The sequence below is a fragment of the Mustela lutreola genome, chromosome 13 (assembly GCF_030435805.1).
Source record: "Mustela lutreola isolate mMusLut2 chromosome 13, mMusLut2.pri, whole genome shotgun sequence".
Lineage (NCBI taxonomy): Eukaryota > Metazoa > Chordata > Mammalia > Carnivora > Mustelidae > Mustela > Mustela lutreola.
This window is the reverse complement of record NC_081302.1, coordinates 2,502,735-2,525,326: the sequence shown is the minus strand read 5'-3', so window position 1 is coordinate 2,525,326 and position 22,592 is coordinate 2,502,735. Positions and strand designations below refer to the sequence as shown.

Here is a 22,592-nt window from a genome sequence, read left to right as displayed (position 1 = left end):
GAAGGGTTGGGGGCCATCATTCAGAGGCCCCCCACTTATGAGCCAAAGTCGCAAGTGCCTCTCTGCTGGGCCCATGACAGTGAGGGAGCTGAGGGGAACGGGACTTGCCAGTGAGGTCACTTTACCCTGTAAATGCTCTGGGGGGGGGGGGGTGGCGGGTGACTCCTCACCCAGTGCTCTAGAGAGGACCTGGGGTCCAGCTGGATCCAAAGGGCCAGGCAGAGCTCGGTGTGCAGACTCGGAATTTGATGCGGCAGGTTCGGACCCAGCAGGTGTAACCCATTCCCCGCTGGTCCCAGAACCACGGGGCCTAGGAGATAATCTCTAGAGCCTTCCCTTTGAGTGGTGGCTCTCTAACAAGCACTAGGGCCTTTGACTGGGGTGTGCTTGGCCCCACTGGGTCACGCCCAACCTCTGAAATATCTCAGAAACACACGACACTCACTTGCTCGTGCAGGCAAGTTTGAAAAGTCATGAGCTGGAGAAGAATCATTTTAATCTGCCCTTCTCTGGATGGGTTAAGGGATTTCTCTCTTTGAGGAGCATTTTATCTTCTGACTGGTGGGCCCAGAGCTTCTGCAGTCATGCCTGGCCTGAGAGCAAGTCTGACCCTGAGCTTTGCAAAAACAGCCTGTGGGACGGGAGGGCAGGAATCGGCCATTGTGGCCCATTTTGTGAAAACACAGCCATCTCTGGAAAAGGGGGTCTTCTGAGTCCCACCAGGAGATTAACCCAAGGTGTACATAGTGATCAGAAACCAACACATTCTTGAAGAGCTGTTGAGAGACTGTGTTGCAAACAGAAGACAGCGCTGGGGCTTCGCAGAGCGTTTCCTTGAAGCCTGTTTCCTTTGGAAATGAGGCTGAAAGCACAGCCCTGTTATCTCTCTAGATTGTCAGTGCTTCCTGTGCAGCGACACAGTTTTCCCCAGCGATGGTCAGTCATGCATTTGACCGTCTCTAGTTAAAGCATCTCTTAAACAGAGTCCTTCGGAAGATTCCATGAAAGACAACCACGTTTTAGAGCTAAAAGCAAAGATTCAGTGAGCAGACATCTCATGTGAATGAACACGGGGAAATTGTTTTGAAAGATTAGGGAGTCGAGGTAGAGAATGCTTGCTTTGGACAATGACTAAGGCAAGGCCATCACGTGACGCACACGTCACTGTCCCTGCATGCCTGCTTCAGACCCCTGCTCCTGCAGGCTGCCGTCTGTCCCACAGGGCACAGAACACGCAGGGACATTCTGGATGCGTCTGTACCAAAACTTATCTTAGATCGTTTGCTTTAAACTCAGACCACCCCTGCCCATCGCCCGAGCTGAGGACCTGTGACCTCAAATCCAGCTCACATGCTGCTGGTCAGGCTGTGGCCATCATGAACCATGACCTTGGGCAAGATCCTTCGTTTCTAGACCTTGGTCTCCTTCTCTGTGAGATGAGGTCATAACTCCGCCTCGGCCGGCTGCTAAAAGAACCAAATGCGACAGCTGAGGGAGAGCGCCCGCGTGCGCCGGGGTGGACACGCCCACAGGTGCTGGGTGTCCTCCCCGCTCCGTCACCTCTTGAACTTGAGCGTGTCTCCTCCTGGCATGTCTCCCTGGTGACAGCCCTCCCTGCTGGCCTCCTGCACCCCTGAGTCATGGAGCTCTGGCTGGAGATTCCAGAAGGTTCTCAGGGTACAGGTGGTGCCTTCTGTGTCTCTTCCTTCTGTGCACTGTGGGCCACAGGAAAGGTCTGCTGTGGGCTGCTGATGGCCGTCAGCCATTGGGGTCTTCACCAAGCCGCTGCCTCCTTAGTGATTCCTCCCACACTGGGTCAGCCCCGGTAGTCTCCAGGGAGCTGCTGGGTCTTCCCTTCCTCCTGTTTGTCAGCCGGTCAATGGCAATGGGAGAATAATACTGTCTTAGCTCAAGTGGTGAGCTACTGCTCAAAAATCCACAAAACTCACAGCGGCAGATGGCAGCTCCCAAGCCAGAAGGGAAACGACCAGTGTATGACCAAAGACTCTTGACCTCGGGGAGCTCATCAGTTTGGATTCAGGGTGAGCCCTTGCTTGGTGCCCCCAGAAGTTGGCAGCTGTGAACCTTGTAGCATCCCAGCTCAGACGCCCCTGCCCATCCCCCAGCACGCATGCCCCCACCCATGTGCGCCGCTCCCCCAGTCTGGGTCGCCCTCATTCCGGGGGGCCCTGTCACAGCCACCTCTGCAGCTGGCCATCGGGAGGGCTCCCGGCCGTCCACGCTGTGGCCTCCCCAGCCACCGTGCCTGGGTCCACTCCTGTCCCTCCACCAGCTGGCTTCCTGCCCTGCTCAGAGCCGCACCCACCCCGGCGCTCAGCACGTAGTGAAGACAGACTTCTCCCCACATCGCTGACCATGGTGCATTCCAGCCAGAAACAACTCTGCTGCGTCATGCTCCTGTCCCTGTACGTCCAACTCAAGGTCAATCTGAGCCAGCCTTTCATGTCCGATGCTTGTTGTTAAAAGGCGAGGAGTTGGGCCTGCTTCAGAGTGGCCCCCGAGACAGCCCCGGGTGACTTTCAAGCTCTTGTCTTTTCGCACTGGAGAGCTGCCGATGGGGTGTCGGCTGGAAAACAGGGAGTCCAGCTCAGAGTGGCCGGCCCGTGCTGCCCGTGGCTTCCAGTCCCTGCCCTGGGTGTCACCCGAAACTGAAATCCTTGCAGCAGAGACAGGGCTCCTGCTGGGACCCACACCAGCTAATTTTGTTTTCAAAGTTCGTTAAAGCACTGTTTTCAAGTGAGGCTTTTCTGCTTGGCTGTCATCTTTTTTAAATCACCATTTAAAACTAAACTGTGACCACAAACAGTGCTTCTGGGTCACGTATGCAACGTGACGAACTTCCCAGAGACTCAGTGAAGTCTAAATAGATTTTTATAATACATATATATATATATATATATATATATATATAATTGCATATATAATATGTATTATATAACATTTATAACAATTTTGTGTGTGGAACAGAGTCAGTATTTTAAATGATTGTCAAGTGATAATAGAACAATAAAGGACAAATCATGTACTGTAAACCTCCTTAATCTATACTAATCATCATGATTTTGTGTTCAGTAAACTCCAGACCAGAAGGAGATTCGGTTAATATGAAGAGCCCTAGCAGGGGTGCCTGGTGGCTCAGTCGGTGAGGCGTCCGACCCGCCATCTCCGCTCAGGTCTTGATCTCAGGCTCGAGGGTTCGAGTCCCATGGTAAAAAATATCTATAGATACATATACATATAACTATCTACCAATTTATTCATATCTATATATCTCTCCTAAGGCACCTCAGACGTGCCCGTTTTCCATCCCCATGAGTACTGAAACCACCTTAAAGAAGCTGTCCGGAGACTGACGTTGTAGAGGAATTGTTGACATGTCGCTTAAAAATCAGTAAAATTTTCTTTCCCTTTTCAAACTCCCCAACCCAGATTTTTTTTTTCTTGTCGGATCAGTTCCTTCCACAATGAGAAGAGGTAAGTCACTTTTTTTTCAAAGATTTTAATTTATTTATGAGAGAGAACTCAAGCAGGGGGAGCAGCAGAGGGAGAGAGAAAAGCAGACTCCCCACTGAGCAGGGAGCCCCATATGGGACTCGATCCCAGGACCCTGAGATCATGACCTGAGGGCTGACACTTCACTGACTGAGCCCCCCCGGCGCCCTGAAATTAGTCACATTTTTCACTCCAGTTTGACACCGAGAAAGAGCCAAGGTAGGCCTATCCAGTTTACTGAAGCAAAAATTGTTCTGTTCAGCATTTTGTCCTCTTTCTCCATGACATTTCTGTCTTTCCTGGACTTTCCGAAGAAATGGAAGGTGTGGATGTGTTGAGCTCCACATGCTGACAGCGTGTTTAATGCAATGATCGTTCCTTGGGAAGGATGGTCCAGAAAGACGTCGGTCTGCAGACGGGTTGTCCTAGCTGGAGGAGCTCAGAGGCAGGTGGGGGCTTAGGGACCAGCCTGCCCAGACTTCTCTTATAGACAAGGAACCTGCAACTCGGGCAGTGGCCGACGCCACCCGGCAGCCGCACAGCCAGCTCTGGTGGAGTCGAGAACCTGAGCCCCGTCCAGTGTCAGCCTTGATAACCCAGGGCCGTCATCTAATTTCAGTGATTAAGTCATTTTACACGTTAGGTCATTTTTTGAGGGAATTACATGATTCACTGTTTTTAAAGGCTTATTTTGGAGACGGCGAACGAAACATCCTACCGAGCCAGATACTCACTGATCGTCCCAAAACTGCGTCATGGGAGAGAGTTCGTACTGTGACAAAAGTGAATTCTTCTGGTTTAGCGCATTGTGTTTAAAGCCCATGACTGGGCAGGGAGATAGGGGACGTGTTAACCTGAACAACCTTTGGGAGTAGATTAGGTGGAGAAGCTTAGACCTTGAAACGGGTCACTCATTACTTTACTCCCTGGGGTATCAGATTCTTTAAATGCTAACGTTTTAAAAGACACATGTATTTAAAATAACGGAAGGCCCCACCCCGTTTACTCTTTTATGGCTCTGTACACATCTAACAACAATGCCCCCAACTGACATCAGCTTGAGTCAATGTGAGCTTTGATTTCTCAAAGCTAGAAAGCCTAGGTTGCCGCAATTCCTCATTCCAGGAATCCAGAAACCCAGGATGTGACTCATGACATGCCAAGGCCTTCTCAGGAGCCCTAGACAATGGTGAGGACACAGGACGGGCTGAAGAGTAGATCAGCCCGCAGGAGGCGTGGCGGTGGTATCAATAGGGTGAGGTCATCGAAATGGCCCTTCATGCCACAGGAAAGCCTGCCCTCTTGACCTTGTGCTGATATGCAACATTTGTCCTAGCTCTTTGCACTGTTCCAAGGAGAGTGTCATGCTGTCTCCCGTAATCCCGAGAGCAGCCTTGTCAATGGATGGGACAGGTGCCATCATCCCTCTTGATGGCCAAGGATGGCGGGCCATGGAGTAAATCAGTGACATGCTGGCGTCACTAGGTTGACACAGAGTCGGGGCTGGAATCCTTCTGTTTCTTGAAAGGTCTGTCCCGAGGCACTTATTCCAGATTCATGGGGCTCCATGGACTTTCCCACTGGGGATTCTCAGTCGCCCCAGGAGAGAAATGGGGGACATTCTAACAGCCACGACATAGGCAGGGAAAGAGAGCTGCGTCCAGGGACCCTCTCGCGTACACCCAGCGAAGGTCACTGTCCCAGAGTGGGGAGCAGGAGGCTGCGAGGGTACTGTGCTCTGAAGCCACCTGGCCGTCTCTTTCAGGGGCCAAATCAAATGTGACAGAGGCAGTCGGCGTCTTGCTTCAAGTTGCCAAACCTACATTGTGTTGTCTTTTGCTTTTCTGGGAATACAAATGACTTCTTAAAATCTGGGAGCGCGGTCATAGCTTTGATGGAATGGGATGCGTCATGAGTTTTGCCACGGGCGATCTCAAGGCCTTCCCCGGTCCCTTTCACGGAGACTGGAACTGGACTGGAGCTGGCCTGTGTTCTGCAAGTCACCTTTACAGCTGCATGACTTCATCTCAGGCTAAATGAAGGAATTTTCAGGATTATAACGGTCACTAAGCAGACAGCTGACGTGTCAGCGTTTAGAAGGGCTAAGGTTTCAGGACGAGCGTGGAAAGATACTGCAGTGACACGATGTTTTACTTGGGTGGCTTCATTGTGTAGGTGGGTGGCGGGTTGGAAGGAAGCGGGGAGGTGTGTGGGGGGGGTGGCGGGACCGTGCCAGAGCCCTCCAGCCAGAATGTCAGCTCGATTGGGGCAGATCCCTGGCGATCTGTTGGACTCCGTATCCGCTTGTTCACAGTTTATCTAAGCGGCTCTGAAAATTGGCTAAAACCTCCTCAGGCCAGTATTTCTGGGATTCTCTTATGGTTCAACGCAAAGTTCCATCTGTTTGTTTGTCCAGGTTCCTGTCCTCGGCTGCCCGCCTTGGCCCCAAAATGCCTTTCTGGGGCACGTGGCGCCCCGCCCGGCTGTAGGGTGCCTCCGAGGCTGGACCGTACGGGGACCCTACAGGGAGAGGGCTTGGCCCTGCTCGTCTGAATTAAAGACCTCCTGCTAGATGCTTCTGCTGGGACCAATTAGTTCCCCAAGCAGCAATTAAGGAGAGTTTTTTCCAGCAACTGGCAGCCGGGTTGCCCGTCTTGACCTATTTTGGCTGACTGAGTCCTCCGTGCAGACCTCGGTAATCAGGCTGCCCGCGTGTGCGGAGTCTTCGCTGCCTGCACTCCTCTGTGCTGTGTCTCTCATCCTCCCCGCTTCCGTGTAAAACAGCTCCTCGGCAAATGCTAGTTAAGTAACCCCCGGGCGCTCGGCTCCTCTCGGGGTTAGTAACACAGTCTTCTTTCCATCAAGCTTCTTACAAAACAAAATCACTGATGCTCTTTTCCTCCAGAGAGCCCCCGAAGCTCTTAAACCATCCCCCAAAGATCAGCTTGGCCATTTTACACTGGACCTAAAAGACACCAGTAGAACCAGGTGGTGATGCCAGATGGAGGCAGAGGAGAAGCTGCTGGCCCGGGGCCGTGTCTGCCCCGCGTCCCCATGACGTTTTCTGCAGCAGCCTGCCACCCTTCTCCTCCTAGAGGTGCCCACGCTGCTGTTAGGAGGGAGGAGCCAGGATTTTCCCCGCTTGTCAGCGTCAGGCAGGTGCGCACAGAACGGGAGCCAGGAGGCGGTCCGCCTGGGCTCAGCTGCCTTGACCCATGGCTCTCGTGCCTGCCCCTCTTTCACAGGACCCCGACTGCCGCGGTGACAGGACAGGACAGGAGGGTGTGTGCCAGCAGACCCCCGACAGCTCTCAGATCCAACCCACTTTCAACCACAGAGCCAAGTTTAGGACCAAGGGCGGTGGGAGGGTTGAGGCACTAGTCCAAGACTGGGTTCAGAACAACCAACAGAAGTTACTATCTTGTGTTTATTCTCAAAATGTTTGAGTGTCCTCGTTACTAATGAGGTCAAGCACGATTTGTCTATATTTCTTGGCCATTTGGATATCCTCTCCTGTAATCTGCTGGTCTGAGTCTCGTGCCCACTTTTCTCGTGGGTGTCCGTGTCACAATGATTTGGGATCTCTCCACCGATTGCTTTTTTTTTTTTTTTTAAGATTTTATTTATTTATTTATTTATTTGAGAGAACAAATGAGCAATGAGGCAGGACAGAGGCAGAGGGAGAAGCAGACTCTGGGCCGAGCAGGGAGCCCGATGCGGGACTTGATCCCAGGACCCTGCGGTCATGACCCGAGCCAAAGGCAGAGGCTTCACGGACAGAGCCACCCCGGCGCCCTTCATCTGTCCTCAGGCCAAACCCCTGTTAGGCCACAAATACTTTGTTCTGCTTCGTGGCTCACGTTTTCTCTTCATGGTGCCCTTTGCTGAGCTGGTGCTTCAAATGTTAATATAGTTCAGTTTGTGAATTGGTCTCACGGTCAGTACTTTCTCAAACTCATTCATTAATTCTGAACATTTACTATAGATTCTTCTGCATTTTCTATAAATGCAGTCGTCGGATCTTCAAAAGACGCCATTACATGTTTAGTCTTCACACCTTCTGTTTCTTTTTTTTTTCTTGCCTTATCATACTGTGTAGAATTCTTTAGCAATTTGAAGGAAATGCTTCTCAACACCTCTCCTGCACGTCACGTACACCCCAGCAGGAGGCCTCGAAAGGATGTTAGAACACATGCAAGCGCTTTTAGAACCCAAGCTCACCTTTCAACGGTGTGATCCCCAAAATAGCTTTCTGGACCACCTTCCAGTAGAAGGTGCCATTGGGGACCATACTGCAAACCCTCCTCATCTTCAGCGAGGGTTAGACCCGAGAGCCAAACACGGAATCAACCAGGAACCAGGGCGACAGCACACACTGATGCTCCTGTCTCCGGACAGCAGACGCCAGAGCCCCCCACACAGCCGTTCTCCCGGGGCGCGTTTCCCCCTCCCCCCTCTGTCCCGAGTCTGAATGTGGACTGTGGAATGCTGAACGCCGGTGGTGTTCCTGAGAAGGCAGGTGCTGGCAGGCAGAAGGCAGATCCTGGAATACGATCTCTCTGCTCTTCTCTGTATACTCTTGTGGTGGAAGAATCCGATTCCCTGTTTCTACCGTATTTTGCCGTCCTTGAGAGCTCCGCGCTAAGAGGCGGCCCGACTCCTTCCAGCATCGCGGCGGTTCCTGCCGACTGGCCTGGAGCACGTGTCTCGCCTCTGCCGTGTTCCCTGATGTGTGCAGGGAAGTCTGCCCTTGAGCTTGGTCGGGGTTCTTCACAACCTACACGCGGTGATCTTTCCAGAAGCCTGTAGTTCCCGTGCAGGTCCTATCACAGTGAGAAGGCGGGTGTGAGAGGTGTCACTTGTGCCGTGTGCCCGCAGGGGCCGGCGAGACTTCTGCGAAGGGTGCGTTCTACCCACGGAGAGAGGCATCGGGTGGCGAGAGATCACAGCTGTGCCTGTGGTCCGTCCACCCCCTGAGAAAACACTCCTGAGTCCTGCTCAGGACCCAGGGTCCACGTCTGCGGTAGGAACTCAGATGGTCTCAGATGCTGTAGTTGGAGAGACGTCTCTGTGGCAGCCCCCGGACTCGTTCTGCCGTGGCCCCATCTCCAGGCAGGAATGCCCTCCCGTCATTTCAGTAAGATGTTACCTGCGTTCCGTGAATAAATCCTCTCCACAGTCGGGAAACTCAAGGGTTCCCCCTTACAGCCTTGCCATCCCGGGACCTAATGTCCGTCCCCCATCCGGCCTGCGTGACGGAGCCCAGCTCCTTCTGCTCTGCTTGTGGTGACGTCACCAGCTTCTTCGTCCTCTCCCTGCCGCCGGGCTACCTGCTTGGGCTGCACACCTGCCGGGTCCCCTCCCCTCACCTGCCTCGTGTCCGCCTCTCGCCATAGTGGACCGTGTTTGGAAGCACACTTCTTCTCCAAACATCTCCTTATGGTGGCGGGATCCCAGACCACACGTGCCCTCCGCTTGCCCGAGCGTGGAAGGCTGGCCGTATCCTGCAGCCCTGTTTGGCCATTCCTGGAGTGGCACCACTTTGTCCCCGGGACACTGCTCCCGGGGGACCACAGCATGTCCCTCCCCCCCTTCGAACTCCTCCAGGCGGAGGCTCAGCGGCACGACCCCGAGACCCTGCGACCCCACGTGCCTGTCTCCGGGGTCGTCTTGCACACACCAGCAAACTGAAAGGACCTCTCCCAAGTCCCCGCGGTCCTTCCGACCCTGATGGCCCCTTCTGCTCGTGAATGTTGCCCCGCAGGATCCCCACCTGCCCTTCCAGGCCTCGGTGGACAGCTCCTTGCCGACTTTTCCTGCTGGGACACGGACTCTCCCGTGTCTGACTTCCTTGGCCGGTTTTCTGTACTTTGTCACGGCCTTTCCACGGTCACATCTGCTTGGCCAAATACAGTAGTTAAAATAGTGCATAAGAGCAGGTCTCACGAGGCCTCGAAGGCTGGGTGCCTTCCGCACCTCCCCCAGGTGCCTTCCTAAGAACGAATAACCCCATGGCTCTGACTACCTCTGTGGGACAGGGACGAACATCGTCCCCCTTTTACAGACAAGAAAACTGAGACCCAGAGAGTTCAGTTAGCGGTGCGGCGGAGCCCCGTGCCAGTGGCCTTGACACAGTCTGGCCGCTGGGGCGCATCTGAGCTCCCAGGCACAGTGTTGGTCTGCGAGGCGTGGGAACGCGGCCTCTGTCACCACCTGCATGTGAGGAGGCCTCGCAGCAGGTGCACAGCGTCTCGTTTGGGAGCTGAGCACCATGAGCCGTTGGGTCCACCGGCAGAGCCAGGCAGGAACTGTCACTTCTGACTCGAACATGTCCGGAGGGTGACCTCACTGTCCCAGGGCTTCCACGTTGGCGGGTTGATTTGTCAGTTTGTCGGTTCTTCGCTCGTTCGTCCGGCGAGCACTGACCGCATTTAGCCGTCCAGAGCGTAAGGACCAGGCGCGTCGGAGCGCACGCGCTTTGTTCCCGATGCTTGTTGAGACCACGATGCGGCGACGCACAAGTGAGCGGGCTCAGGGCCGCGTGCTCATGTGGGGGGTCCGCACCCTGCAGCCTGAGCCAGCGCCAGGCGCTCACCTGCACACGGAGGGACGTTCCGCGTCCGCTGCGCACCCTGCTCACAGCACACACGCGGCATTTGCTCATCACAGAACAGGTGGGCTCTCAGCAGTGTCGACATTGAATCTGGGAAACCTGGAGAACAGCTCTGTGCCTAATACCACGGCAGTAAGATCCTGGTGTGTCTCTCAAGAGCAAATATGCAGCTGACATATCGCCAGTGTTGTTTTTGAAGAGCTTTTAGTGCGGGGGGGGGGGGGGGCGTGTAGCATAGAGAAAAGATAAGGATGCGGAATCTCGTGTAAAATACCGTCTCGACTACGTGGAAAGAAGTACAAGGGAGAGGCGGGAGGGAAGATGGCAGTGTCCTCCGGCCAGCGCTGGCCGCTTCGCCCTCCGCCGGCCAAGGCCGCACCGTGCAGTCGGTGAGCCCGGTCCCCGGCTGAGACCGAGGGAAGCCAGCGGGCCTGCGACCCAGCCCCCAGGGGCCGGACCGTCCACCCCTTGCCCTGTGCCCCCTCCTACTGCTGTTTGCAGGAGTGAGAGTCTCACGAGCACCTGCAGGCGTGCGCGTCGTTCCGATCTGACTTCACGCCGTCACTGGGTGACGCCCGCACTCCCCCCGCACAGGCGGGTACACGTGAAAACAGACCCGAGAGCCGTCCGCATCCGCGTGTGCGCGAGCTTAAAAACAAAAACCAAATGAAACAAAACTTTTTTTTTTTCTTTTTTGGTCTGCCTGCTCTTCCGGCGTGTTTTCCCCACTATTCTGGCGCACTGGTATGAAGAATTAAAATTTGACCATTTCCTCTTTTCCTGGAAAATATTCTAAGGACTGTGTTTGATGACATGTCTGATTGTGTGTCTCAGGCATAACTGGTCTCTTATGAACAACGCAGGATCTTAATGTTGCTGCCTTTGTCAAGAATAATAGCACTATTCATGAAAACAGATGAATTCAGAAAAAAATGGGGCCTGAATATCGAAATGAAGTTGAACAGTAGGTTTTTATAGGGTCCTTAAAATGAAATGCATTTCGGAGGGCCGCAGAGAAGCCGGGCTGGTCCCCGGCCTCCCGGGGCCTTACTTCCGCTCCCACCGCCGGCCGGCCAGATGGGCCTGTTTCATCGACACAGAACTGTGTTGAGAGGAAAGAGTCAAAGGCACTTTACTGGGGAAAATGGGTCCCCTGTCAGGTGTCTCGGACTTTGCTGGGGCAATACGGGAGGCGGGACCTGGGGGTCACCACAGCGTCACCTGCAAACAGCTGACCCACGAGCTTCCTTCCAGGGGAGGGGGGGGGGCGGGTGAACATTTTATACACAGAACCTTGACCCTGAGCACCGCCTGCCTACAACTCTGAGTCTCGGCAGGCAGAGCTCCGGACACCTCACGTGAGGGCCCGTTGTCTTCTCCCTGAGCAGTGGTCGGGAAGGTATCCGCGTCCTGCCGCCGACTGGCTTCTCAGAAGGTCACTTCCCAGGTGGCGGCATGTGCCTGCCCTGGACGTTCGCCTGGGCTCCTGCACGGGTTCTGTCACACGCTCCCAGAGGTGCTGGATCCTGGCAGGGGTCAGCAGTGACTTTTCTAGGGGCCAAGGGCAACCGAGGGGACCCAGACCTGACCTGTGTCTCTTGGTGACGTACATCGGGCGCTTCCGTATGCTGTCCATCCAGGACTGTACCGTCCGCTCGAGGCGCATGCATGTGCACTTTTTCACTGGGTGATAACGCAGCCCGGGAGCTTCTGATTTCGTAGACCTGGATGTGACATGGGCACTGTGAGCTGACCATTGCAGATCCCAGGTCTGGGGCAGAAGACGCTGCTCTGTGATTTGGAATCATAAAAATAACATTTAAAAGAGGGTGTCCCAACCAAAAAGAGCTGGTGGGGGCCCCCAGCTGTTGGGCAGTGGAGCCAAGCATGCCAGACAGGCCTGGACAGTGGTCCAGCTACATCGGTCCTGGCCGGGAGCCGGCCACCGGCCCCATGCCAGGAGGACAGCAGGCGGGAGCACCAGGGCAGGCAGCTGAAAGGGAAGTGGATTGCGGTCGGGAGGCAAACCCGTTTACGGCAGTCAGAGTGGTTCACCTCGGAATTCTCCAGGCATGAGAGGCAAGCCCTGGTGCTTGGGCAGCCAAGGCCATTGACATTCTGCACCGAGCCACACCCTCCAGGTCCTAGACCCCTCCCGCCCCCATGTGACTGACCACCGTGGGCCTCTAACACAAGCGTTGCTGTGTGTTTGAGAGAATTTGAAATGCTTGTGTTCCAGAACGTTCCTGCGCTTTGCCATGGGCTTCCGTGTCCCCAAGACATTTTTCAGGACAGTTCAGGATAAAGCAAACACTTCAACTGTTAAAAATAAAGCTTTGGTACTCACACATGTGACTCAACGTGGCCGATTCAAACGAAAGCACTTGGAAAGTCAGCAGCACGATACCAGCACCTTAGAAGTGACCGTTCTTGCTGCTTTGCTGTGTAGGGAAGCCGACCGCATGGTTTTACTTCAGAACCACAGGCAAAAAGACGTCCAGATGGGCCATCTAGCACTGTAAGGGCTGGGTTTTGTTCTTTTAATTAATTAGCCAACATATAGTACGTCATTAGTTTCAGATGTAGTCTAAGGGCTGTCTGTGGCTCATGTATATCCGGAGCTAATTTTTAAGTTAGATCTTTTCATGAACCCTTATTGAATCAACTCTGTACACATTTTTAAGTTTATAAACACTTCGCTCGTTGATTCTAATAATTAGAGAAAAAAGAATGTTTCAGAATTTAAGGGAGGAAAGACTATTCAGGCAGTGAAGGCGGGACACATAGTCCCCAGGAGGGACTCCAGCTGAGAGCCTCGGGAAGGCACCAGCGGGCACCTGTTAGCGTGAGCTGGTGGAGGCGGGGGCTGGAGGGCGGTGGTGTGTGTGCGTACGTGAGAGAGGCCGGCCAGGGAGGGCCTGAGAACACAGCTGCTGAGACGAGGCGCTCGTACACGAAGACCAGCGAGGAGGCGTGAAGGGCTGGCCTGGGTTGGTCAGAGGTTTCCCCTGGAGGGGCTGCCTGCACCCGTGGATGGCAAGGACAGGCCTCTGCTCAGAAGCCAAAGCTGAGACCAGGGGGGGGCCCGTCTGGATGGTGAGGGGCAGGTGCCGAGTAGCCAAGGACACCCACGTGCTTGCCGGTGCAGAGAGGAGTGATTTGCCTTCCTGCCCGCTAGCCTGATGGCCACGAGACGAAGACAGCCTTGTGTTTGCTGTCCCCTGAAGTCAAGATCCAAGGAGACATCTGGTGGCCTCCCCGTCCTTCCCCAGGGCTGGCCCAGCCAGCAAGGAGCCCCAGGCTGCTGTGTGCTAGCTGGGACATCACGCTGTGCTTTGAGGGAGAAGTTGGGTTTTCTTGTTTAGGGCTTTGTTTTGTTATTTTAAATATCTGCAAGACAATTTTTGGAAGAGTGCATGCCCCCATCAAAGGAAGAAAATGGGGTCGGCCTCTAGGCAGCGACACGGGCCTGGCCGGATGAGTCTTGCACAGACCATAGCCGAGGCCTGCCACCCTCCTTCCCTGACGCTGCTGGTGGAGACCACGCGGCCGCTTCTCACCCGCCTTTTCTTTGCAGGAGCATCCAGGGGGCACAAAGACAGCTCAGAGACTGCGTTCAAGTGGGTCAGAGATTGGGGATTTTTTCTTCTACTCTTCTGCAGAGAATCATTGTTTACAAAAAAGAGGACCATATTCAGTCACCCGAGGGGGACGCAGGAGAGGCAGCCTGTTACCACGCTGACGGGCCTGGCGAGGCTTCCCGGAGGAGGAGGGCGTCTAAATGTAGTCAGGCACTCCAGGGGGTAGCACGGTAGTGCTTAATTGTGGGGAATTTCCTGAGGTCTGGGGAGCGTCCAGGGTCCTCATGAGACACACAGGCAGGACCGGGCCCCCTGCGCCTGGAGGCTCGCGCAGCTACTCCAGACCGTGCAGGAGGGAAGCCGCCGGCCCTCAGCGTCCTGCAGCATCACACCGTACGCTGAAGACTCGGAAACAAAAAATGCAGTCCTGAGTGGGTCTTCAGTCAAACAAGGCTGGGGCACATGGAGTGAATACGTGCCCGTCAGCCGTTTCCAGTTCTGGGAGTTTGAGTCTTGGACTTGGCGCCGTAACAGGTGCTCAATAGACCAGGTAGAAGGACATCGTGGGGGCCCTCGGGGTGTGCTACTCCAGGTTACCTGAAGTCAGGTGGTCTGCAGTGTTTGAAAACATTCCAGAAACGGAGCACCGACGTACGGTGAGGCCGTGCGGGTTGGTGACACGTCGGATCTCTTTGCTTTGGTGGGAACTCGACTGACTCGGTCCGGAGCACTGGCGCTCTTGATGCGTCTGTCTGGTGGTCGTTGTGCCGTAAGCACAGCTCGAGTCCTCGGGGGTGGCTGAAAAGGGAACACGGGGCATAAACGGCCACCGTGGTTTAATGTCGGAGAACCTCTATTCCGAGGCCAGTGCCGCAGCCGTCCAGCCTGAAGACATGACTCTGCCCAACCCCAGATCCCCCCACGGCCCTCCTATATGCCGCCTTCCGAATCCAGCAAATCAACCCTGTCCAAAGACGTGAAAGAAAGAGCAGAGATAAAGAGGAATGAGACATGGGGTCGCGGTCAGCGCCATGAGTCTGCCGCTGGACGTCCAGGTCTGCGCACCTCCCCCCAGCCCTCATCGTGGCGTCACTGTCTGAGTTCCGTGAGCGGCATCTTCTGAGGGACGGTCCAGGGGCCTACAAGTCCGGTCCCGTGAGCACATTCTGGGAGAACGCGGAGCACGCCTGTAATCATGAGTCTGTTTTGAAGTCCAAGAATTGTCAATGAGCAGAGAATATTTAAAAGAGTGTCAGGGTCACGCTGCCCTTGACTGTGAAGCGTGTCGAGGCGAACTCCAGCCTCCGCTTCCAGGCCGGCGGGGGTGCACGCAGCGCCGCGCCTCCCGCCATCATCTCCAGGCCTGCCTCTTGCTGTGCTCTGCTCAGTGACCTTAGGGGCACCCCTGGATGGGACTTCAAAGGGCCGTATCCCTTCCTGAACCTGGGAGACGTTTATGGGCGGCTATCGGGGAGAGCAGCGTGGTCTACTAAGGGCAAAGACTTGGGGAGCCGGTGGGGGGAATGGCTGCCCTCTGCATGGGGCCTGACTGTTGACGGTCAGTGCGGGAGCCCGAGCTCCCGAGGGCGGCGTGTTGGCGGAAGGAAGCTCTGAAACCTGACGACACGGGGAGGAAGCACAGCTCTCTGCTTCACGTGTGTTTGCCGGGAGGGAAACCCTGGCACGCTGGGCCTCCGGCTCGGACCCAGACGCCATGATGCCTGCCTCCCTCCGCCCTCCACCCCCACCCCCACCCGAGGCTCCGTGTCCCTGACTCCAGCCCCCGGGGGCGGGGGGGGGGGGGTCTGTCGAGGGTCCGGTCCTTGTGAAGGTGGGCACGGGACAGACTCCAGAGAGCATCAGCCCACATGGGCAGCCCACACTGGCACCGGTAAGGGCCTGGAAATGTGCTTGAAATCAGTGAGGCAAGTTCATTCAAACAATGCAGATAAGCAATCGAAATTCAAGCGAAAAACACGATAATTTGGATAAGAATCAATTCCCACTTGTTCAGGCTCCTTGGTGTGTATCACATCATAGCTTGTGTCGTGTTGTTAAATGTTCACCGTGGAGCCCGGTGAGCTGGGGGCCATCCTGCTCACCTCTGGGCCCCGGTGCCTGCGCGTGTGACGGTGGCTGGCTCTGGCAGACGTGCCAGGGGGTGTGCCTGTCCGCTGATGAAAGCCACTGGGCAGCTCACCCTCCAAGCAGTGGGCCAGAGTGTTCGACGGTGACCTCGCCCGCCGGACCGCCGTGTCGGAGCGGACCCCTTCCTTCTCCGGAGGTGCTTGTCCGTTATCAGTCTGTCCTGGTTTCCAGGTCCGAACCCCTGCCATAGTCCTGACACTTCCTGGCCTTTGTTGGCCCGTGGCACGAACTCTGTTTTGAAAGGACAGGAGCATAATGAAAGCGGATATGGAAGAAGGGCCAGATGACATCACTGAAAGTATTTGAGGAAGTCCACTCTTTTCGGTGTTTACAATCTCAGCATGTTCGTTGTTTGTAATCTGATAAGCACACTTTTGATACTTTGGGGGAATGACAAGCCTTAAGGCTCAGACAGAATTCATGACTTTTTATCTTAGTCTCATAGCAACGGAAAGAGAATAGGAGGTCTTGGCTTGAGTCCCAAGTGACCTTGATTCAGGGGTTGACCTTGGGTACAACATTCAGCAGAGATGCTTAAATTGTGCTGATGCCACTAGTCACTGGGTTTAAAAAAAAAAAAAAAAGAATTCCATTATTAAAAATGAATTAGCATACTGAAGTTTCCCTCTCAAAAGCTTAACTCGGAAATCAGTAGTACGCAAAAGCATCGCCTTTCCAAGGTTAACTCCATAAGCTTGTTATAGGGCAGCCTCCTAGGCGTGCTTGTAGAACAAAAACCATAAAACACTCAAATGTCTCCATAAACGGCAGTCCCCCTGCGCGCTGGAAATGTTGACGCTTGCTCGGTCCCTGGCACCTGAACTGTGAGTGCGGAGAGCTCTGGGCGAGACAAAAGAAAGGTCTAGAGCAAGACTACCAAACCCTTCCTGCCTCACGCCAGCGCCGTGGCTCGGCTCATTCCACGGGTTCATCTCATTTCCTCCCGACAACAACCCCGACAGGCAAGGACGGCGGGTTCTACCCAGTTTGCAAATGAGGAGACCAGTGGACTTGTGGGATAGGGATGACTCCCAGGCGAGCCCCGAGCCCTGGTCTGCCCCTCCAGACAGGGCACCATGGAGAGCAGCTCCTGGTGTGACACGTCCCGGATAGACACCCCTGACCGAAGGCCAGGAACGGGCCCGCAGCCCCCAGAGGCCTGGGGAGACCCGTCCTCCGCAGACGCTCCAGAGGCAGCGTAAAAGGTTGGATAAATGATCTTTGTCCCCCAAGGCGGGTATGACAGGACCGGCCCCTTGTCCTAAAAGTGTGCGGGCTGATTGCAATGTTGCTTCTCTGTGGAGAGAAGCTCCAAGAGTTGGTGTGAACCCGGTCCCGGGGGAAGGACCGTCTGGTCCATCAGTACTGTGGCTGCTGTGGTGTGTGCTCCCCGAGTGCGCAGCACAGAACCCGAGAATGAGAAGCCCAGTGGCCGGCGGAGGGGCCGTGAGAAGCGTGGATGGGAAGGTCACGGTCAGAGTAGCCGAGCGGAGGTGTGTCCCCGCGGACCACCTGCACACAGATGACTGAGCGCTGGCCCCCCGTCCCCAGCCTGGACTCCGAGATGGGAGCTGGTTCACAGACCGTGTCCCGGTGCAAGGAGAAAACTGCCAGCTCGCGGCAGGGACCCCTAAATCCCTAAGGAGCAAAGAAGAACATAGAAACCTTCTAAAAGCTGCCGGGCAGGATGAAGCTGGCTGGGTGTGCACAGGAGAAGGAGCCGAGCAGAAATGCAGAGATTCTACCCCAGAAGCCAGCCGGCAGGTACCTAAAGTGATGGGGCTTCTGGTGCAGCCTCTCCGCCGGCCCCAGAGCCCCTGGGATTTGACTCAGCTGGCTGTCGGGTTTGTAGAGGTGAGGCTTTCGGGTCTGGACTCAAGCCTGCCCAGGCAGACTGCTGGTATTCCTCATGCGCCAACACAAACCCGTACCGCCCTTGCCCAGGCCAGTCCTCGCCAAACCCAAACAGAACTCTTATTGTGTCATACAAGAGCATTGCTAAGTCCCTCTCACTCACGTAGGTTCATCTTGGAATCCCCCCACCGCTCGCACGCGGGCGGGTTTAGAGCAAGCTCTCCCCGAGCATCCTCTTCTGGAATGAAGAGCTTCAAGAGACGCAGCCACTCCGCTTCTGGAGAACAATGTTAAATATTCCCTCCCGACTCCTGCGTCGGCACGAACAGTGTACGTGCCGGGGCTCGTTCGTGCCAGAGAGTGCCAAGATCTGACACGCTGCGGGAATAAATAAAGCGGAGTCAGGCAGTGTGTGAGGTAACGTGTAGCCCGAGTGATGTCTCCGGCCGTCTCCGGCTCGAGAGCAGGGCGCGCACAGAGTCACAGTTCGCACGTATCAAGGCCGTTTATTCAAAATTGAACACCAGCAACTTCCCTGCGCGTGCACCATACCGCGCGTGCACCGTGCTGCTGTCGCGCCTTCCCAGCGGGAAGTACACAGGCAGCCTCTCGAGCAAGAGTCGAAGACTCCCGATGGACTGCCCTCCCCAAGCCGGAGAACCGTATCCCTCGGGCTGTAAAGAAGACAGAGTGACGGAGCCTTCATCAAACCGTCTTCAGCGTGGCCGATGCCGTCTTTGTTTGGGGAGGACAATGCCGGTGGCGTGGGCAGTGAGTGAGAGAAGGCTGAAGCGCTGTCTGTTGGGCCGACTGTGCTTTCTAGAACTCGGCCCGGCTGCGAGACCATCGCCCCTCGAGGGGAGAGCGGCGTCCGTGTGGGTGAAGCTCCGTGAGCTCACAGGCCGGGCAACAGCCTAGCTGGAGGCAGAGTGGACCAACAGTGCCACGGCGAGCTGTCGAAGAGTTCCACTCTGTCCCGGAGGCCCACGCGGTGGCCTTCTCTCCCTGGGCTCGGCGGGGTCGCACGCCTCCCCCGGAGCTCCTGCTGTGTCCCTCTTCCCCGTGTCGGCCACGCAGCCCTTGTTCTGGCCCCTGAGCGGTCTTACCACTTCCCTCCGTCCTCGTCTGTCAGATGACGGCCTCCGCTGTGCTGTAAGACCAAGGACTACAGTTATTGTAGCAATTCTGTACTTCCTGGGAATGTTACGCATTTGTTCGGCTGTGCTGTTATTTTTACTGGGATTAGGACTCCTTTAGGAGTGCTCCGGTTACAGCGTTGGGCAGGTTTTGCGTAGTCTGCCTCTAGCACTCTTTTTTCCCTAGGATCTTGTTGCTTTGGTGTGCGATTTTGCAGAAGGTGAGGGTTTTCAGGACTCGTCCTATGTGGTGTTCCAGCAGAAATGCCCGCACTTAAAGACAATGCATAGGGACAAGGTGTGAAATCAACACACATTTGACCTGGCCATTCCCGAGGGCGAGCGGCTATTGTGTTGGAGTGTTTGGGCAGGTATCAGCTGGGTGGATGGGGAAGGCAAGGCAGGGGAGAACATTCCAGGCTGAAGGCACAGCCTATACAAAGGTATGTTCCGTGTGGAGAGGGGGACCCAGAGGTGTTCATATTCGGTGCATTTAAAATCCTTAACATTCCACTCATGGGAAAGTATTTGATTAAGCTCTCGGTTGGAGTTGAAAATAGACCTTGAAAGCCCAGGAACTGTGGACGGATAGGAACAGGACTCAGACTGGCAGGTGTCAGAGAAGCAAGGCGTGCCGGTCCAGAGAAGCAGCGGGGCGTGGGGACCAGGGGAGTGTAAACACGGAGCGTATTGTGTCTCGTGAACAGAGCCCGATGTGGGCTCCGGCTATGGAGCTAACACCAAAAAGACACGATTGCCCCCTAGCCAAGTGCTTGACCTAACTGTGTCCGCCCAAAACTCATGTTGAAATTGTAACCCCGAAGGTGATGATACTCAGAGGTGGGTCTCTGGGAGACGGAGAGTGCAGCCCCCATGACGGGGTTAGTACCCTCATTAAGGGGCCCCCAGAGGTCTCTCTCCCTCTACCTGCCCCATGTGAGGACAGGACATGGAGATGCTGTTTGTACCCGGCGTCTGGGCAGCTCAGTTGGCGGGGCGGCTGCCTTGGGCTCAGAGTGTGATCTCAGGGTCATGGGATTGAGTCCTGCCTCGGACTCCTTGCTCAGTGGGGAGTCTGCTTCTCCCTCTGCCCTCACTCGTGCTCCCCCCACCAAAAAATAATTAAGATCTTAAAAAAGAAGAAAAGGAAGAAGCTCTCTATGAATCAGGTGCAGCCCTCCCTGGAGGCACTGGCACCCTGATCCTGGATTTCCTGATCCTGATCCTGGGGCAGATGTCTGCTGTCCGGAAGCCCCTGGGAGTCTACGGTCTCTCCTGGACGCAGCCGAACAGACTGAGACCCCAGGCACCAGTGGTGACTGAAAACAGGAATGGTGGCCGTCTCCATTAAGGATGGAGAGACGGAGGGGGTGGAGGGAGAGTGGCTTCCAGAGCTGGTCTACGGAGGCCCACCAAGGACGTCTGGTCAGCAGCAGGTGACCCCGCGTGGAAGCCTCCAGCGTCCGACCTCCTCCCCGCGTGTGCTCAGGGCCAGCAGCTCCAGCTCCCGTGCGCGTCCGCTCTCACTCTGCGCGTGGCAGCTCAATGTCACGACATCGAGAAGAGGGGCTCTGGCAGGGAGGAGCAGACTGCCTCCCAGGGAGAGCCCCACCCAGCGAGGTACACCCCGCCCCGGGCCCGCCCCTGCAGCGTCCTGGCCTTCGTGGGCCTCCTCGCGGTGGCCAAGGAGCTGTCCCAGGAGAGGGAGAGGGACTGGGAAAGAGGCACTTTTATGGAGACCTCGACAAGCTGTTTCAGAGGCTTGGAAGGAAAACTCACTCTCCTCTGATGCTCGGGAGACCGTTTCGTTTGTAACCAAGACCTGGGGACCCCGGCAGGGAAAGGACCTGGATCAGCCTTTGGAGTCGAGTACATAAGCTCCGACTTAAAACCGATCCACAGACGCGTGGAAATTGCCAAGAGAATCCATCATCCCCCGTCTCGGTTGCTCAGAGCGTGTGGCCGTGGGGTGGCGGGCGGCAGCGGGTGCGGTGGGAACAATGCACAGACTCCCGGAAGCCCACCGCAGTCCGACCTCAGGGGTACCAGAACTCGAGCGATCGGGGTGGTAGGTGACGCCCAGAAACTCAAGGCGACCCATGGAGCCTCCCGACAGCACCCCCGTAGCCGCATGGCTGCAGTGCACCTGCCCGCCTCTGACGACAGCGGCCGCCACGTCCCTGGGCCTGCCCTGTCCAGGTGACTCAAGATGAGACGCCGCACAGTTGGCACCCAGACCTCATGCTGGCTCTCCAGAAAGGACGCAGCGGGAGACACAGGAGGGGTGCCTCTGGCTAGAGCACGTGCCCCCCGCGCTCGTGTCCACACCTGTGCTGGCCCCGATGTATGGCGGAGTGTGCGGGAGGCAGCCTGCTTCCTCGGGCAGACTCCGCTCCCCACCCTGGTGGGGGAGTGGGGGAGCAGGGGGGAGGCCAGGGCCCAGGCCTGCGGCAGGAGCTGCCACGCCCACCTCTTCTGGGCCGCCGGGAAAGCGGCCCGTCCTCACCTGCAGGCAGGGCCACCCACGCTCTGAGATCATCCCCAGCCTCCAGCCTCGGCTGGTGTTTCTCCGGAAGCTCTGGCTGCTCCAGCCTCCAGCCTTGGCGGGGTTTTAGCCCTCCTTCCTGGGCTGGGGCCCCGTGCCAGCGAGCCCGGCCTGCACCCGGCGGCACCGACCCCGGGGGCCGGCCATGTGGAGGGCTCCGTCGAGTGTGTCCTGGCACAACCCCACCGGCAGACCGGGGAAGGCTGGCCCCGTGCTCGTTTGGTGCAGACCCGGCCCGAGCTGCCTTCCTGCGTCCTATGCTCGGCCTCATCGCCGCCCACTTCCCGGACGCTCGGTGGCCCACCCCGGGGGCTCCTCGTCCCTGACGTGGGCACGTCGCCGGCCCGCCCGCCAGCCGTGTGGCCTCCTTTCAGTGTCGTCAGCGATGGTGACATAACCCAGGGAGCCTCTGGCCTCGGCCCCCAGCCTCCCGCACTCCTGCGCCCGCCAGTGGCCCGCCCCATCTTGCCGGGCTCCTGCACTGGGGGGCTCCTAGCCCGTCCTGCGGGTCAGCACCCCACGCCCAGCATGGCAGCGTGGCTGTGGCCGGCCGTCCTGCCAACAGCAACTCTGCTGGGAAAACACCCCTAGACCTCACGCTCCCGGAGCAGAAGGAGAGGGTAGAGATGTTGGCCCGCCGCTGCTCATAAAATCATAGAGGTATGCAAGGATCAGGTCACGTGGCCGGTTGCCGAGGGCCCGCCCGGTGACGTCTGCCGGACAGGAGTGCCAGCAGCAGTGACGCCGTCCCGCAGGTATGCACCTGGCCGCGCGAACACCGTCGCCGAGCCCAGCGTCTGTCCTTTGAACTCGCGCTCGCGGTGCCCCTGCCTATCCCTCCATTCCCCAAACTCCCGGCCCCGTGAGGACAGGTGGGGACTCGGGCACGACGGCTGCGAAGCCCGTTGTCCTTGGTAGGAACGCCCTGAGGTTGTTCCCTCCAGAGGGGCCCACGTGTGTGCCCAGTGGTCGTTTCGCTGCCGGTACCTGGTGACGCCGTCAGGACCCTGCTCGAGGCCCATCTATCGTGGGCGCCTCGAAATGCTTTCAACAAGGGAAGCTGAGCTGGCCACGTTTCCCACCCGGTTTATAGGGACAAGGGCTTTGTTCTGTGTGGAGTGGCCCTGGTCTGCGTTTCCTCTGCCATATGCTTTGTCTCGCTAATACCATGTTGGAATTATTTCCTTAATTTCTAAAGCTGC

General features: G+C 56.4%; 1 protein-coding gene and 1 long non-coding RNA gene across 3 annotated transcripts in view; one reads left to right on the top strand and one right to left on the bottom strand.

The window, feature by feature from the left end:
* COL4A2 (collagen type IV alpha 2 chain) overlaps positions 1-22,592 on the top strand; it is a 153,324-nt gene that overhangs the window by 14,495 nt on the left and 116,237 nt on the right. The gene's annotated exons all lie outside the window — the stretch shown is intronic.
* LOC131813532 (uncharacterized) lies at positions 10,896-21,996 on the bottom strand. The gene is made up of 3 exons (XR_009346856.1): positions 21,352-21,996; positions 17,873-18,859; positions 10,896-16,415 (listed from the first exon to the last, which is right to left on the bottom strand). It is a non-coding gene; the product is annotated as an uncharacterized LOC131813532 (long non-coding RNA).